At 40.3% G+C, this 16,023-nt stretch overlaps 1 long non-coding RNA gene across 1 annotated transcript; it reads left to right on the forward strand.

The window, feature by feature from the left end:
• Positions 1 to 2,672: 2,672 nt before the first annotated feature.
• LOC308397313 lies at positions 2,673 to 4,145 on the forward strand. Its single transcript, XR_013971715.1, has 3 exons — positions 2,673 to 3,033; positions 3,117 to 3,197; positions 3,686 to 4,145. It is a non-coding gene; the product is annotated as an uncharacterized lncRNA (long non-coding RNA).
• Positions 4,146 to 16,023: the final 11,878 nt, after the last annotated feature.

The raw sequence follows: 16,023 nt of genomic DNA on the forward strand, positions 1-16,023 counted from the left end.
CATATACGCTTTATTTGGTCTGGGATTTGATCAGAACGACTCTACCCTTTGGCCCCTGAGACTCTTGCAGCCAGGGAACCAACTTCCCCTCATGCTTCTGCTGCATTTATTAGCCAAATTCATGGGGACTTGTGTGGAGATTTACAGCCCACTTCATCTTGAAAGCTTTTTTATTGTTGTAATGTTAACCCTAAAAGAACATACTAAGTATCAGCGCGGGCATATATCACATACAGGAGCCTTGCCTGTGAACTCAAACCCTGCGGCTTTTAATATGCGCACACACATGAAGGATGGCGAGCGTGTAGCATTAAATGTACAAAAAGCGCACATACCTACACATCCCAGAGATGCTAAAGACTTCTGCAGGTCTGCAGGATTAAAAGGTTTAATAAATGTTTCGCTTTGTAGCTGGAGGATTAACTCTTTCGTTTTATACTTATGGCACAAATACTCCCAATAACAACAGTATATACTAATTATAGGTGAATTATCCATATATGCACACGACTGCTACAAGAACAAATGTCAAATCAAGGTCAAAAAAAGCAAAACACAAAGCTTGCTTATGCTTCATTTTAGTTCTGGCCCAGGCCTTAATCTCTCTGTAGCTTCAGAAAAAAAGAGTGACACATAAAGACGTAATAGGACGGCTCAGGGAGGTGCACTGCAAGCTGGATCAGGAAGGAGGTCCCAGTCTTGACAGCTCTTTCTCCCTGGGGCCCACCTCTGTCCAGGTAGCACCTTCTATAGCACTGCCTGAAAAAGACATTTTTTGTGGTTGAAGGGGCTCAGAGGGTGGATATATTTGACAAAGGAGTCCATACTGTGGAATTTAAAGTGCCAGAGAATCTGGGTGGGGTGGGTCGGGGGTAGAGCGGCATAAATGGAGCGAGCCCTTGGGGGCGGCTGTCTCCTCGAAGCTGATCCCACCGAGTTTAATCCTTGACATCAAGTGAGCAAAATCCCAACGCAGCCGCTACTGTCTCCCCCCACACCCCACCCAGACGGCCTGTGGATGTGGGTTTTATCAGCTCAAGGATAGATGTGGGGCAGCACATCAGTGGATTCCTGCCTCTTTGTTTGCTCTGCGTTTATCTGCATTGGAAATACGGCGTGAAATGGGCAGATAAGGTCATACCGTTAGAGTTCACTTAAACCTTTAAAGCAAGGAAACACAAGCCAAGGTTGTAAATGACACCTGGTACTGGTTCACAAGGGGATTTCAGTGCACGGACTACAACATAGAATCTTTTTTCTTTTGCTTATTTAAATTGATCTTAAAATATTACATCAAGGGCAAAGGAGTATTTGAAACTGGCCTAAAGTTCTACAGTATAAAGAGAAACAAACTGAAGCTTTAATGCAAGAAACATTAATTATTCTTTTTTTCCCCCCTGAATTTTTTGTTTCTGCGTCTGATTAGGATTTTAAAAAGCGGGGAGATAGTGGAAAAGTGAAATAAAGGCTGCAAAAAAAGATCAGAGCGCAACAAAGGGTCTTATCCAGACACACACGGTCTGTGGGACTATTGCGTTTTGTGCAAATGTTCTTTAACTAGATTTTTGTTTCTAGAAGCCCTAACCTCTATCTCTAACCTTGTAAAATATGCTTTTTAAATTTCTCTTATTATCATCATAAAGAAAGAAAAATCCTCATAACATTTTATCAGAACACTGGATCCTTCTCAAGCTATTCAACCTCACACTTAGCCACCTCATGCAAGTCTAAACATCAAAAGCAGCAAAGCAGTTAATGACTAAACGTGGTCAAACAGTGGTCTGTGTGACTGCTTCACTCCCACACAGGTGCATTCACCCACACACCAGGTGCACTGATCTCAACTGAACTACACAGTACAGCCAAACAAATCCAGATTATAGCTGGCCCATGACATGTCAAAACATCTGTCAGTGTGTGGCAATCCGGGATAGGCTTCGGTCACAAAGGTCACTCGCTGTGAGCGGAACTATTCACAAAAGAGATTCTGCTTACATTAGCCTTCTTCTTTTTGCTTTTTGACAAAATACAGATAAAAGGAAAGGTGAGCCCAAACAAAATGCTCGAGTTTGTATTTAAAATAAAAGAAGAGATAGCTAGCAACAAAACAGGGACAGCATTCTTGAATAGCATTAGCATAACAGTAATTTAAAAGGTTTGTTCATGTGAAATTTACTTTATTTATTCTTCAATAATGACCGTATTTTTTTGCACTATAAAACACACTTAAAATCCTTTAATTTTCTCAAAAATCGACAGTGCGCCTTATAATCCGGTGCGCCTTCTGTATGAAGTGTGATTGTGCTTACTGACCTCCAACCAATTTTATGTGAAACACGGCGCTCAAAAATCTGTCAAAAAATGTTTTAGTATGACTTTGGTAAGCTATGAAGCCGCACCACTTGATGGATTGTTGGAGCATTACGGCTACTGTAGTCAGGAGCCTCGCGGAGTAATCTGGGCCCAAAAATCCATCCACTTCAGGTCCCAAAGTGAAATGAACACTGTGGCGTCACTGAGAATTACAAACTGTCTAAATTCTTTCATCTGTAATAAAATGATCAGCGTTGCTGCTTTACCAGGTGTAACAATTAACTTTAACATCCAGGCATCCATGAAAACAGAATTTATTAAATTTAACGGAATTAGAAGTTAGCAGGAAGTTGGTGTAGCCCAGATGAAAAATATCATACTTATTCTCTTTATATTAACTGTCCACATCAACAAGCGTCGTATTTCCTATGACCATTGAATGCACCTCTCAGTTCACCCCACGTGAGGGCACCTAGCTCAGCAACCAATCAGAGCCTACCCAGGCCGCATTGACCCTGTCAGCCAGGAAGTGAGGTGGAGGTGCATGGTGTCCCGGGTTTTTCTTATCTCAGCAAGAGGAGTGGAGGCATCTGCTACTCAAACCGAGAAATCCACGGACAAAAGAGAGGAAAACTCAGGATTGAGAGGAAGGAAAACCAGCCTACTTACCTGCTGGAAGTCCGGAGTCGAGTGGCTGGATGAAGGAGAGAGGCAACGTCGGTAAGACGAGTGTTATTCTGATGGAAAAAACTTGTAGAGACTTACCGTCGCGATCATGCTAATGCTAGCTCGGTGTCTCACAGGCTAACCACTCACCTTTCATCCGGAGAGCTGCTGCAATTCCAACGCCAGTGTGTGTTGGGCTTTTGTGAAACAGAGCAACGGTGAGCAACATGTTCTTAGCTGCTCTAAAGCTAATTTTTGTCAGTTCACTGTGAGTTTAAAGTAATCTAGAGGGTAATTTTTAGTGCATTTCTCTCTCACGAATAGGCCTATAGCGTGGAGAAATTAAGCACACTGCTTTAATGCCTCTGAACTGAACTCATATATATATTTTGTTGCTTATTTGCACATAGTTCTGAATTTGTTATGGTGTATTGTATTTTGAGTGTCAATGGTTACTTACCATAAGTATTGTTTAATTAATGTTTACATGAATAGAGAAATATTTGAGCAACTTAGATGTTTAGTTCTCATATTTGATATGCTTGAAAATTGAATGTTGTACAACAGAACTGTGAGATTTGATAAGATTTAAGATGTTGATGCAATGAATATGAGGTGATGCAATATTTTGATTTTGTATTTTAACCTTAAACAATGCATCTGAAACAGACTGATTAGAATGTACATTTTATGACCTGGATTATAGGTCAGGTTTTTTGGAGAGGACGGAAAAGTCCAAGGACCAGGACGATATTCTGGTTGTGATAGATGGCGAGCCAACCACTTTGAGGACGATCTACCCCAAAGAAGATACACACCACACACTCATACATTCCAGTTACACTCACAAGGACCTTTGAAGTTGGCTATCGCCAGCTTAACTCTAAATTCTTAAAGGGCCCCAACGAGTACTTTTATTTTGTTGAGTGTGCACACTATTTATTTTATTTTATTTTATACTTTATCTGTACAAATTGGACAAATACCAGTTATACTTTGTAACAATACAAGAGTGGCTACTCAAAAGTTAACATTGTGTCCAGGTCATTATTGCTGCTCAATACTTCGGCTCCATACGAATTTGGTGTCTTCTGATTCTGGCCAGGGTCTTATTACGAGCCCAAGTAATTATTGCGCTGTAATTCACCTTTATACCTTAAAGTTGGTTACATTAGCTCACTAGTTTCCACCTAAACATGATATAGCATGTTCAGACTGAGAGATTTCTGAAAAAATTTAAACATCTGCTATCACTTCCAACATAAATGAAGACAGAAAACTAAACAGCAGTGACGTTTGCAGGGTTTCTGAACTTGGACTAGCTGGTATATAATGATGTGCTACGTGATCGCTAGCAACACAGCTATGTTAGCATAACATAAACACAAGGTGTGTCCAAATTCATAGGCTGCATCCTCCTGAGGACCCGTCCTTTGTGGTCTATGTGGGCCAGGTCCACAGAAGATCGGGTAGGTCGGAAGTAAACGGCTGTGAAATTGGACGGTGTAGCCTTCAGATTTGCGTCACCGCTGTCTTGGTGGAGTTTGGTAAATGGTAAATGGCCTGTATTTGTATAGCGCTTTGCTAGTCAAAGACTAAGGTACTGGTTGTGGACTTCGGGAGGTCCAGAGAAGGTCCACTGCCGGTTCAGATAGAGGGGGAGGAGGTGGAGGTGGTCAACAAGTACAAGTACCTCGGGCTGTGGGTGGACAATAAACTGGACTGGTCATGCAACACAGAGCACCTGTATAAAAAAGCCCAAAGCCGACTGTACTTCCTCAGGAGGCTGAGGTCTTTTAACATCTGCAGGAAGCTCCTGAGGATGTTTTACCAGTCGGTGGTTGCTGGAGTACTTTTCTATGCTGTGGTGTGCTGGGGGAGCAGCACAGCAAAGAAGGACTCATCCAGGCTGGAGAAACTGATCAGGAAGGCTAGCTCTGTGGTCGGCATGAAGCTGGACACTCTGGTGACAGTGGCAGAGAAAAGGACATTAAAGAAACTGATGGACATTATGAACAATGCTGGGCATCCTCTGCACACGGCCATAAACAATCAGAAGAGTCTGTTCAGTGACAGGTTGCTTCTCCCCAAGACAAGAACTAACAGACTTAAAAACTCCTTTGTCCCACACGCCATCAAACTGTTTAACTCCTCTCTGGAGGGGAGAGGGAGGGGAAACAGGAGGACAAAGGAGGGGGGAACAACTAAGCTGTAGTGCCTCTTCACCTCACTGTACAATACCTTGTGCAATACTTTTTGTAAATAGTCAACAGTGCAATAGACTCAATACTTGAAATGTGCAATTCACTTGTATTTTTATTTTTTATTTTTTATTCCTATTTATTCTATTTATCCCCTTTGTATATTTTATTTATATTTGTCTCTGTATTTATATATGTGTGTGTGTGTGTGTGTGTGTGTGTGTATATATATATATATATATATATATATATATATATATAACAATTCTGTAACTGTAACTTCGGTCGTTGCTGTGCTTTTTGGAAGTCGAATTTCCCAGAGGAACCCACCCGAGGGATTAATAAAGTTCTATCTTATCTTATCTTATCTTATCTTATCTTAGTCCCTATGGACACTTTACATGTTCAGTCATCCACCCATTCACTCACACACTGGTGATGGCAAGCTACATTGTAGCCACAGCCACCCTGGGGCACACTGACAGAGGCAAGGCTGCCGGACACTGGCGCCACCAGGCCCTCTGACCACCACCAGTAGGCAACAGGTGAAGTGTCTTGCCCAAGGACACAAGGACCGAGACTGTCCAAGCCGGGGCTCGAACCTGCAACCTTCCGATTACAAGACGAACTCCCAACTCTTGAGCCACGATTGTCGTTTAATAAACTCAGCCGTCTGCTCCTTGCTATCTAAACTATAACAGGACACTGGTGTAAATTCTCAACCATCTCACACTTCTGTTTAATCGTTTTTCTGTTTGATGTTTATTCAGCGCCTTCTGGTCCGAAAAATACGGTAGGCAAGTATTTTGCTAAATGTCAGGCATTTTCTGAACTCTCCCCGGAAAGTGACAGCTCTGGCCCAAAGCTCCACCAAACTGTCGCAGTCATCTTACTCCGTTCAAGACCTTATGCCAAGTATTGCTTCCATGTCAAATCACACTCTCTCTCTCTCTGGGTCTCTCTTTCTCTGTCTCACAGGCAGACACTTATGTGCTTGTCAGAGGAGGCCATACAGCTCTTTAGTTGCATCAAATAACTTGTTCAGCAGAGTTTAGCAGCAAAGGACAACAACCGACCGTATCGGCTAAATCCATATCACAATTTCCTTGACGTTGTGTGGCAGGCAGTGTTTCATCACAGTGACAGCTCCGTTGGCTGGATGTGGTGACAGTATTATTACTGAATAGGAAACTTAAAGACGCTGGTTTTCGTGTCAGTCAGGGATAATGGTTAATGCTACACTTTCACCGTGAGATCATCATGCATGCTCACGCTGAACACTGATGGATCGCATGATTCAGTTCATCGTCACTATCGTTCTGGCGGGCTTTGAATGTCTAGAACTGAGGAGCTTGAGGGCCATTTATAATTCACCTTGAAAATAAAGGCGAGAAGGAGAACGGTAGCGTTACACCTTGAAGATATTAGCGTCCATTGTCGCATGTGACTTAATGGCTAGTCGAACAGGATATTGACCCAAGCAAAGCATGTCTGCCTGGCTTTATGATTCTTATCAGAATGAATGAAGCTGCAGACCCCGCTAAGAGTGATACTTTAGCCATCCATTCTTTGTCATTCATCACTGAGGCGGGAAGTGAGATTCCTATATCCATTAAGAGAAGATAGATTCACAGTTCCCTTGTGGCCATTTAAGTTAGCAGAAGAGGTCAAATCTCCTCCAACAGCCTTGAACCTACCTTGAAATATCAAAGCATTCATTTCACATGAGCTGCTGCTCCTTGTTAACAGGAAGCTGTGTACACGTTTTTGGAGAACCACCGCAACCGCAAGGGTTACAAAATACATCAGTCAGGCATAACATTTTGAACAGTGACAGATGAAGTGAATAACGCTGATTGTATCTTCATCATGACACATGTTATGATGGGTGGGATGTATTAGATGGCAAGTGAACATTTTGTCCTCAGAGTTGATGTGTTAGAAGCAGGAAAAATGGACAAGTGATTTGAGCCAGTCTGACAAAATGTGATGGCTAAACGACTGAGTCAGAGCATCTCCAAAACCTGTGGGGTGTTCCCGGTCTGCATTAATCACGATCTATCAAAAGTGTTCCAAGGAAGAGACAGTGGTGAACCAGCAATAGGGTCATTGATGCATGTGGCAAGGGAAGGCTGGCCTGTGTGGTCCAATCCAACAGACAAGCTCATGTATCTAAAATTGCAGAAAAAGTTACTGCTGATTCCAGTAGAAAGGTGTTAGAACACAGTGCATTACAATGTGTTGTGTATGGTGCTGCTTATCCACAGATCGGTCAGGGAACCAGTTGCTGATCACTGTGCACAACCAAAAGTGCCAATGGTTGGCACGTGAGCATCAAAACTGGAACATGGAGCAATGGAAGATGGTGGTCTGGTCTGATGAATCATTTTTACAACAGGTGGATGGCTGGGTCCATGTGTGTCAGTTTCCTGGGGAACATCTACACCAGGGTGCACTATGGGAAGAATGCAACAATTTGACCATCAAATTTTGGGGCATGGCCAGTGCCCTGCCCTTGGTGGCACCACATTTGTAGTCCAATCCAATCCCCACCTTGTGACTTACATGACTTAGAGCATTCTTTGCTAACATCTTGATGACAAAATATTAGGCAGGTGATCACAATGTTATGCCTGGTTGGTGTATTCTGCCAGTTTCACTCACTCTCACTTAACTCATTCACTGCCAGCCATTGGCAGTGAATGAGTTAAACCCATTGACTCATTCACTGCAATTGACGGCTATAGACGTCAATGGCAGTGAATGAGTTATTAACCTAAACTGCAATTTTTCCTTAAACTTAACCGAGGGACTTTGGTTCCTAAAGGTTAAATAACACACTAGAAAAACAAAGCAAATAAAAGCAAAACTGTGAGACTGAAACCACAGCATTCAGATTGCCACCTTATAATTTCTCACCTCCACCACACCTGGCTACACTCTTCAAAACGGTCGTTTTTACCTAACCAACTTTGTTTTAATGCAGATAAATTGCATGTCAATTTTTTTCCTCCAATTAACAGTAAGAAACTCTGGGAAGTCATGGGCACTAAATATTAGAATTTCAATGTCCATTTGAAGGTCACAGAATATCAAATCAGTTATCGCAAGCCATTAAACTACACCTTGGGGTGCAATTCTTTTTATTTTTCATTAATGTTTTTTTAGTTTCTTGAAGGGATATATATTTCTTTTCAGTTCTTTTTTCACCAAAGCAACTGAAGCTTTGTACGCTCTCAAAGACGTGAAATGCTGAGCACTAAATTGCATGATGGACTTTTTCTCAGCCAAGAAAGAGCTGCCACATTCAAGAATATTTGTCGACCATCTTAATTAATGCCTTTGAAATGCCATCTCTTATTAAGTTGTAAGCCACTCAGAAGCCAAAGAAAGTTTTGATCTCAAAGGAAAGAACCTCTTAATTGCAGATACAGCATCTGCTATTGATTTAATCACTTCCACGAACAAATAGATTTCTCTGGGTTATGGAATAAGGCCATCTTGGAATACACAATGCCGTAACTCAGTACTCTTTACTTTGTGCAGTTTCACGTCTTCTAAATGAATGAGGAATGCTGTTTATAATTGGATATTATTTATAATTGCAGAGGTGAAGAATTTCAAGGCTTTTCACAGGTTTCATTCTGTGGCCATACAACAATCTCATCATTGTGTCATGGAAAGAAAGCCAGGAAGTAAACATACTAGCAATGTGAAAGTTGTTACACTTTACGCTAGTATACGTGAAGCCATTAAGCCCAAACGAAAAGAGGGGAGCATCACTTAATATTTGTAACAAATGCTCCCCTTTGTATCTGAGGCAGGCAGTTCACGATGTCTGTCGTCGTAACCATGAGAAAAAACTGACATTAGATGCTATTATGTGTCAATCCATCATTAAGAGCACAATAGCTGAATTGTGGGTTCATTACACTTTGTGGTGAAATACTCGCTCTTCTGTCTTTGTTAGTTTGGAGCCTCCTGTTTTTGGGTTCCTGCGGAAAGACGGTGAGCCCGCTGATGTGACATATATTTCACTGTGGGGGTGGAGACCGTCAGAAAATAATCCGGTTAGAGAGAGAATGCTTATGACAAAAGGAGGAAGAGCAGCCAAAGCATTGTGCTCTGGCACATCCATAGTGATGTGTACGTTCATCTTTGATGTTAGCATCTTTTAGAATGCAAAGAAATGGATTTAGGTCACACTGAGTGATTTAGCACGTTGGAAAAACCTGTCTGCTCTTCTTTCTGGGAAGAAAGGTACTTTTGCGTTTTCATTTGAGTAAAGGATTTACCAGATACAGTTTATTTTGATCACCGCTGAATTTGTCACAATGATGGTTCACACTTTGATAGATTAAAAAAACAAAACAAAATCAATCGCTATAAAGAAATCGAGAGATGTCACTTAAAGAAGTGGCTCTTTTGAACCGCCTCGCTGCGAGTCTCCACCTCGCCCTCTGCAGCTCATTCGCCTTTGTAAAAACTTGGCCTGTGACCCTGCCAGTTTGTGTATCAGTGCTCTGTGTGCGTGTGTTTTGTGTGTGTGTGTATGTGTGTGTGACAGCCATTTTCTCAGACGCTTCCTTTCCTCTGATTTTCTGTTGGCATGGTGAGCAAGCAGCGGGAAGCCTTCACTCCAATTTGCCATCGTTTGTCATCGCTTGCCCCTGTGACACAGACAGACACACACGCACTCACACACAAACTGTCACCAACTTTCTGCAGAAAGTGGCGACCTTGTGACTGCAGTGTTGCCCTCGCCTATGCTCCTCAGAGCGCTGTGCTGCCGTCTATGATTTAAACATCAGAATCAGAATACTTTATTGATCCCTGGGGGAAATTATTTAAGGGTCTGTTTGCACTGTAAATGTTAGATGGGGTTATTTATTTAGAAAATAAATATTAGTAACTTATTCATAATGTGATGGAGCAGCAGATTCAACAAAATTTTATGGTTTATTAATTTAATTTTACTTCCTTTGGGCTGAATAAAAACTGACAGACTGATCGGTATTCCTCCCTGGAACATCTTCTGCTTTATTTATTAAGCATAAGACGTACGTTATAACTTTGCTGGCTTGACCAACAGCAGTATGACAGACAGCAGCCCACAGACTTGCACAGCGTTTTTGACACTGCCCCATCTGATTATCAATTTAATGTTAAAATTAAATGTACACTTGTGTTTACTGCATGTCCATGATTGCCCTAAATAGTAATCACAAACTACAGTGACTCCATTAGCCTTCATGAAGTCTGTGCCTTTCTTACTGGTGAAGTCAGGCCTATAGAAGCTAAATAACTGCTTGCACAAGCAACCTGCACAGTGAGATGATAGTGTTGACTCATAGATCCATTTATGTATTTGGTTGCTTTGTCAAAATTCTGAATATTTGAATCTAAAATTATGATTTAAAAAGTATAAATAAATTATGAATAAATTGTCAATATGACTGCCTTCATTCAAACTAATCTATACCAAAGAAATAGTCATTTTGACAGGTGTTATTGTATGTGTATGTGTATTATGCTGTATGTGTAATTCAGTTATTGAGACAAACAAGATAGAGGTTTTTGTTAAATTGGTCATTTTTAAATGCCACTTTTAAACTGTAGTCACTATTATTGTTGGTGCAGGAGCAGAAATCAAAGTACACGCGATGGCTAAAACCCACTTTTTGCAATTTGCTACAAGCAACATATTTATACACACTATGGCGGAATTCCTATTGTGGCCTCCAGTTTTGATGGTTTAATGTAAATGAAGTGCTTTTACGTCCCACCGCTCAGTGTTTAAATAATGAGGCCCAACTATGATTTGATCAACCCCCCTGGCTCTGTATCTAATTGTGCAATTTTAGCTTGTAGGGATCTTAAATTTGACGACAGTAATTAAGGTGGAAGCAAAGGTCTCATTAAGCAAATTACCTTGTTGCGGAGAAGTCAGGGGGTTAAAAGCTTTCCCTGGCTGAGCTGTCCTTTCTCTTTATCATCAAAGCTCATCTGACCAGTGGGGATGGTCTCAACATTTGATTTCATTACACATTTATTCAATTTTCTGTTGCACTTTTCTCTGTTAGTGGGTTCAAACACCGAAATGTAGGCATAAAAAAAACATTTTTATGTAGATGGATTTACATGCTTTACTTCCCATGTTAGAGGAATTGAGTTTACTAAAAGTAAGATACCCTAACTGTTCATAGATCTAGCCCAGATTGCACCCCATGGTGTGGATGCATTTTTTTTTTGATAGATGATGGTAGTGAAGACTCGGGAGGGAAGTTGGATGTGGATTCTATCTATTATTTTGGATTCTGTATCCTGGCTGGTCGCTGGCATGGTCAACTGGTACTCCTGCTTGTTGGTGAGGTTGAGCCAGAACCCTGGAATGACCAGTGAGCATGTTGACATGACGGCTCGATGCCATCTGGCCACTGGGATTGACAAAATGACGGCGATATCTCTCTGTACAGTTCAGACAGGAAAACGTCCCTAGTCCCCACTGTGATGGCGGCACCAAACCCCAGTGGTAAAGATGAATGAGTCCCGGTTCAGTGCACCATCGCCCCTACTTTCCAACTTGTCCACCAGAAAGTAGGAAAACAGAAGTAATTTTCATTATGATTCTAGTGGCTTCTTTCACAAACACAAAGCAACCTGGCTATAGGCCATAAACTCATTATACTGTAACTCAGCTTTCATTTCCTGCCATTCAGGTCCAATATTTTCACCTGCCAAGCTCTAAATACTGGTAAAATGGGTTTTTCTGCAAACATTTCACTGGCGTTAGGTTTCACAAGTCTTACAGTCTGACTGCACAAATAAGAGGCAGAAATTTTCAGTTGCATTAAATGCAGATAAGCAAACGTTGTATTTCGTTGTTGTATTTCCATACTTATTCATCTTTGCAATGTTGCAATGGTGATGAAAATAAATTAACATGAAAGGTGAAAGTCATAGAAAAAAGGACAACAAAATTATAAATTAATGAGTTTTAATGTATTAATGTGAATCTTATAAAAGTAATCCCATATGTAAAAGATATATTAAAAACTTATATGATTTACTCGTGAAAGTGGCCACTTTCTCATATATTGTTACATACTTTCATATATTGTTTTAGTAAGTGTTTAGTAAGTTTCATTTATATAATTTTTCAAGGGATCTTATATCTGTTTTCACTCTTGTATGCTTTTCATACAAGTTTCACACAAGACAGATACAAACTTTATAAGACTTTTATATATCTTTTCCATATGGGATAACATTTGGAACTGGCCTAACCTTGCTTTCCATTGGAGAGCAAGACTACATGCAAACTGGAGCAGCCAGGGATCGAACCACCAACCACAGCCATGGTTCATTCACCTTCATGGCTTTTTTGTCTGCAGTTAATGTAGAAATAGAGAAAACCAACAAAATATACAATATACACCAGAATCTTCCTGTAATGCAGATATGTTTGGTCAAGTTGAAACAACTTAAGATGATCCAACATCACAGAGATTGAGAAAGTTGGGCATCATAACCATGTTTATATGTTTAACAAACTTCTTTCAACCAATTTCTGCCTGTCAATACAAAACCTGGTTATTTCTATAACAGAGTAAATGAAGTCACTTACTAATGCTTTGGGTTAACTTGATATATAGGAGAAGTTTGGAATGTGGACTATCAGGCTTGCAGATCAGGCGGCTCACTGCTGCTCCAGCAGTGAAAAAACGGTCCTTCTTCCTACTCAACAGACTCCCATTTAAGAGCTCCTGATTACATCTCTGAACATACCAGTTACAATTAGATGTGTGTTACTGATTACCTCGGAACAAGTGGTTAAAGTAACTGATACTTCACTCTAGATGTAGCACTAGTGCATTTGTTTGGGTCCATTAACATTTGCTGAGGGACACGTTAATTGGTTATGAAAAGTCCACCTAAAACCTCTAAACTCTTGGCAGCGAACAAAGGAACAGTAAAGGAGATTCTTGGTATGGATAATTACCAGCAAAACACTTTGCATGGTGTCTAAAAAGCACATAGAAAGGGTAAATTTTAAAGCAAGAATGATGAGCCAAGTGACCTACCATTTAATTTTAAATGTTGCTAAATCCAAGTGCATAGAAAGCTGCAAGGATATCACCTTTATAGAGCTCTGCTCCATCTTTTTTCACAGTAGTGACAAAGTAGAAGAAAACAGGAGAAACAAAAAACTCACACAGAAAAGAAAATTGTCAAAAAACTGTTTACATGAAGAACCACATTTCTTACTGTAATGAGTGACCATGATTAGTGCATGAATACTTGAGCTATCGTAAAAAACAAAATAAAGAAAGAAAAGAAAAAAACTACTTTGGGAGGTTGCAGAGACTTTTACATTTCACTATTAGGGGCCACATTTACATGTTACCGTAACTGCAAAAACTCACAAATAGTTCTTTGAGTGATCCATTAATAATGCCCCAGTGTATAAACGCAGTCACAAAACACAATCTACAAAGAGCAGCAAAAATTACCGAGTCAAAACCAAATGATAGAGTAAGTAATCTATTAAAAATGGTATAATGCAAGTGATTGTTTTATGCATGTGGCTCTCTGTGGAAACAGCATTGCAGTTCAGATCAATAAGAGAAAGCTGAGAGAATATTGATGTGGTTTTATATGAACGCAAACGTCTCTTAGAGACGGTTGTGGACTGACAGTCTAAGATCTCAGTCACAAAGGCCCAGAGACTGGTTGGAGTATCTAGGCCAACTTGGCCGGGTAGTTAGACAGTAGACATTTTTCCCTAGTGACCAATGGCTGCAACAGACTTGTCAGCTGGACTCATGTATGCCTGGAGGCTTACAGGGGATTTATACTTCTCTGTTAAATCTATGCCTTTGGTATGTTGCAACTGCAGACCCCTCTAAAATCCCTACTCCATAACCTACACTGTAACCTTTGTTGTATCCTATGTTGTAACCTGAAGTGGACCTCCCTGACAATGTAACTACAGTTTGGTCCATATATTTTTGGACACGAGTTTTGTTTTCTTACCTGTTGACTGAAACATCCTCCAATCATAGTTATATAAAGGACATGGACATAACGTGTCGACCTTCAGCTTTAGGGGTTTCAGGTTCTTAACATGTGCCATCCTCAAAAGTAACTGGGCATTTGACTCAAAGGCTATTTCATGGGCAGGTGTTATGTTATTATCAATTAAGCAGATAAAAGGCCTGGAGTTGATCTGTGTTGTGTTGCTTACATTTGGAAGATTTAGAGGTGAACAGACAAACATGCAGGTGAAACAAGCCATTATTAATCTGCAAAAACAGAAAAAACCCATCCGAGAAATTGATACAATATTAGGAGTGGCAAAACATACAGTCTGGTACATGCTGAGAAAGAAAGAAAGACAGATTCATTGGTGGATATGACAACAGTGGTGGATGATTGCAGATTAATTTCCTTGGTGAAGATGGAAATCATGGTGAAACCCCTCTGCAACAGCCAACCAAGTGAACAACACTCTCCAGAAGGTCGGCATATTGATATGCATGTCTACCATATAGAGAAGACTCCATGAAAGTAAATACAGAGGGTTCACTGCAAGGTGCAAACCACTCATGACCTGCAAGAATAGAAAGGCTAGACTGGACGTTGCTAAAAAAAAAATAAAAAACATCTAAAAAACCCAGCACAGTTCTGGAAAAAACATTCTTTGAACAGATGGAACTAAAATCTACCTCTACCAGAAAAAGTATGGAGAGGGTGTGGGAAAGCTTATGATCCAAAGAATTCCACATCATCTGCAAAACACGGCAGTGGCAGTACAATGGCTTGACTGGGCGTGGCTGCCAGAGTTTATTGATGAAATGACACATGACAGAAGCAGCCAGATAAATTCTGAGGTGTTCAGAGACATAGTGTCTGCTCAAATCCAGCTAAATGCAGTCAAACTGATTGGCCTGCATTTCACAATACAGTTGGACAATGACCCAAAACATACAGCCAAAGAAACCCAGCAATTTATTAAAGCAGAGAAGTGGAATATTCTTGAATAGCCAAGTCAGTCACCTGATCCTAACCCAGTTGAGCATGCATTTCACTTGTTGAAGACTAAACTTTGGACAGAAAAGCGTAGAAAAAAACATCAACTGAAAGCAGTAAAGGCGTGCTTTACAGGAGGAAACCCAGCATCTAGTCATGTCCATGAGTTAGAAATCAACATTTAATTTTGTTATTTAATTTATCCAATTACTTTTGAGCCGCTTAAATGAAGGATTTGTGTTAAAGATCCTTAAGTTCCTCACATTTTTGTCAACCCACTGAATTAAAGTCTGCACTGCATCTGAGTTTTTTCTTTTAAAATTAATTGTGGCTATGTACACAACCATTTTTTAAAAAAGTTATCTCTGTCCAAATATTTATGGACCCAGCTGTACATGTCATACCAACACAGTGCACATCAACTGTGATTGGCCTGTTTAGTACCATGGATTGCTTAATCTGCAGTTCTGGATGGAGTTTTGTTTTGAGAAGATAATAATTAACATCTCAATATAAGAAATAATAATCATAGCCTTTGCATAAGGACTCAAAGATATCAGCAAATTCCTGGAGGGAGAAATGATCGGACTGGAAGAAATGATAAAGAAGAGGAAATGTTTGAGATGTAAATATGCTTACCTCAACAAAAAGACAAAAAAAAAAACCCTGACCACCACAAAGAGTAGGGACAGTTTTTTTCATTTCTTAATTTCAGTATTAACCGATTTTAATAAAGATTTCATTGCAGATAGAACGACAAAGAGAAGTTATCCTTGTGTGCATCTTGTCTTGTGATGCCCTACCTCTTTGC

This window comes from Rhamphochromis sp. 'chilingali' (genome assembly GCF_963969265.1).
Source record: "Rhamphochromis sp. 'chilingali' genome assembly, chromosome: 5".
In the NCBI taxonomy this organism is placed as follows: domain Eukaryota; kingdom Metazoa; phylum Chordata; class Actinopteri; order Cichliformes; family Cichlidae; genus Rhamphochromis; species Rhamphochromis sp. 'chilingali'.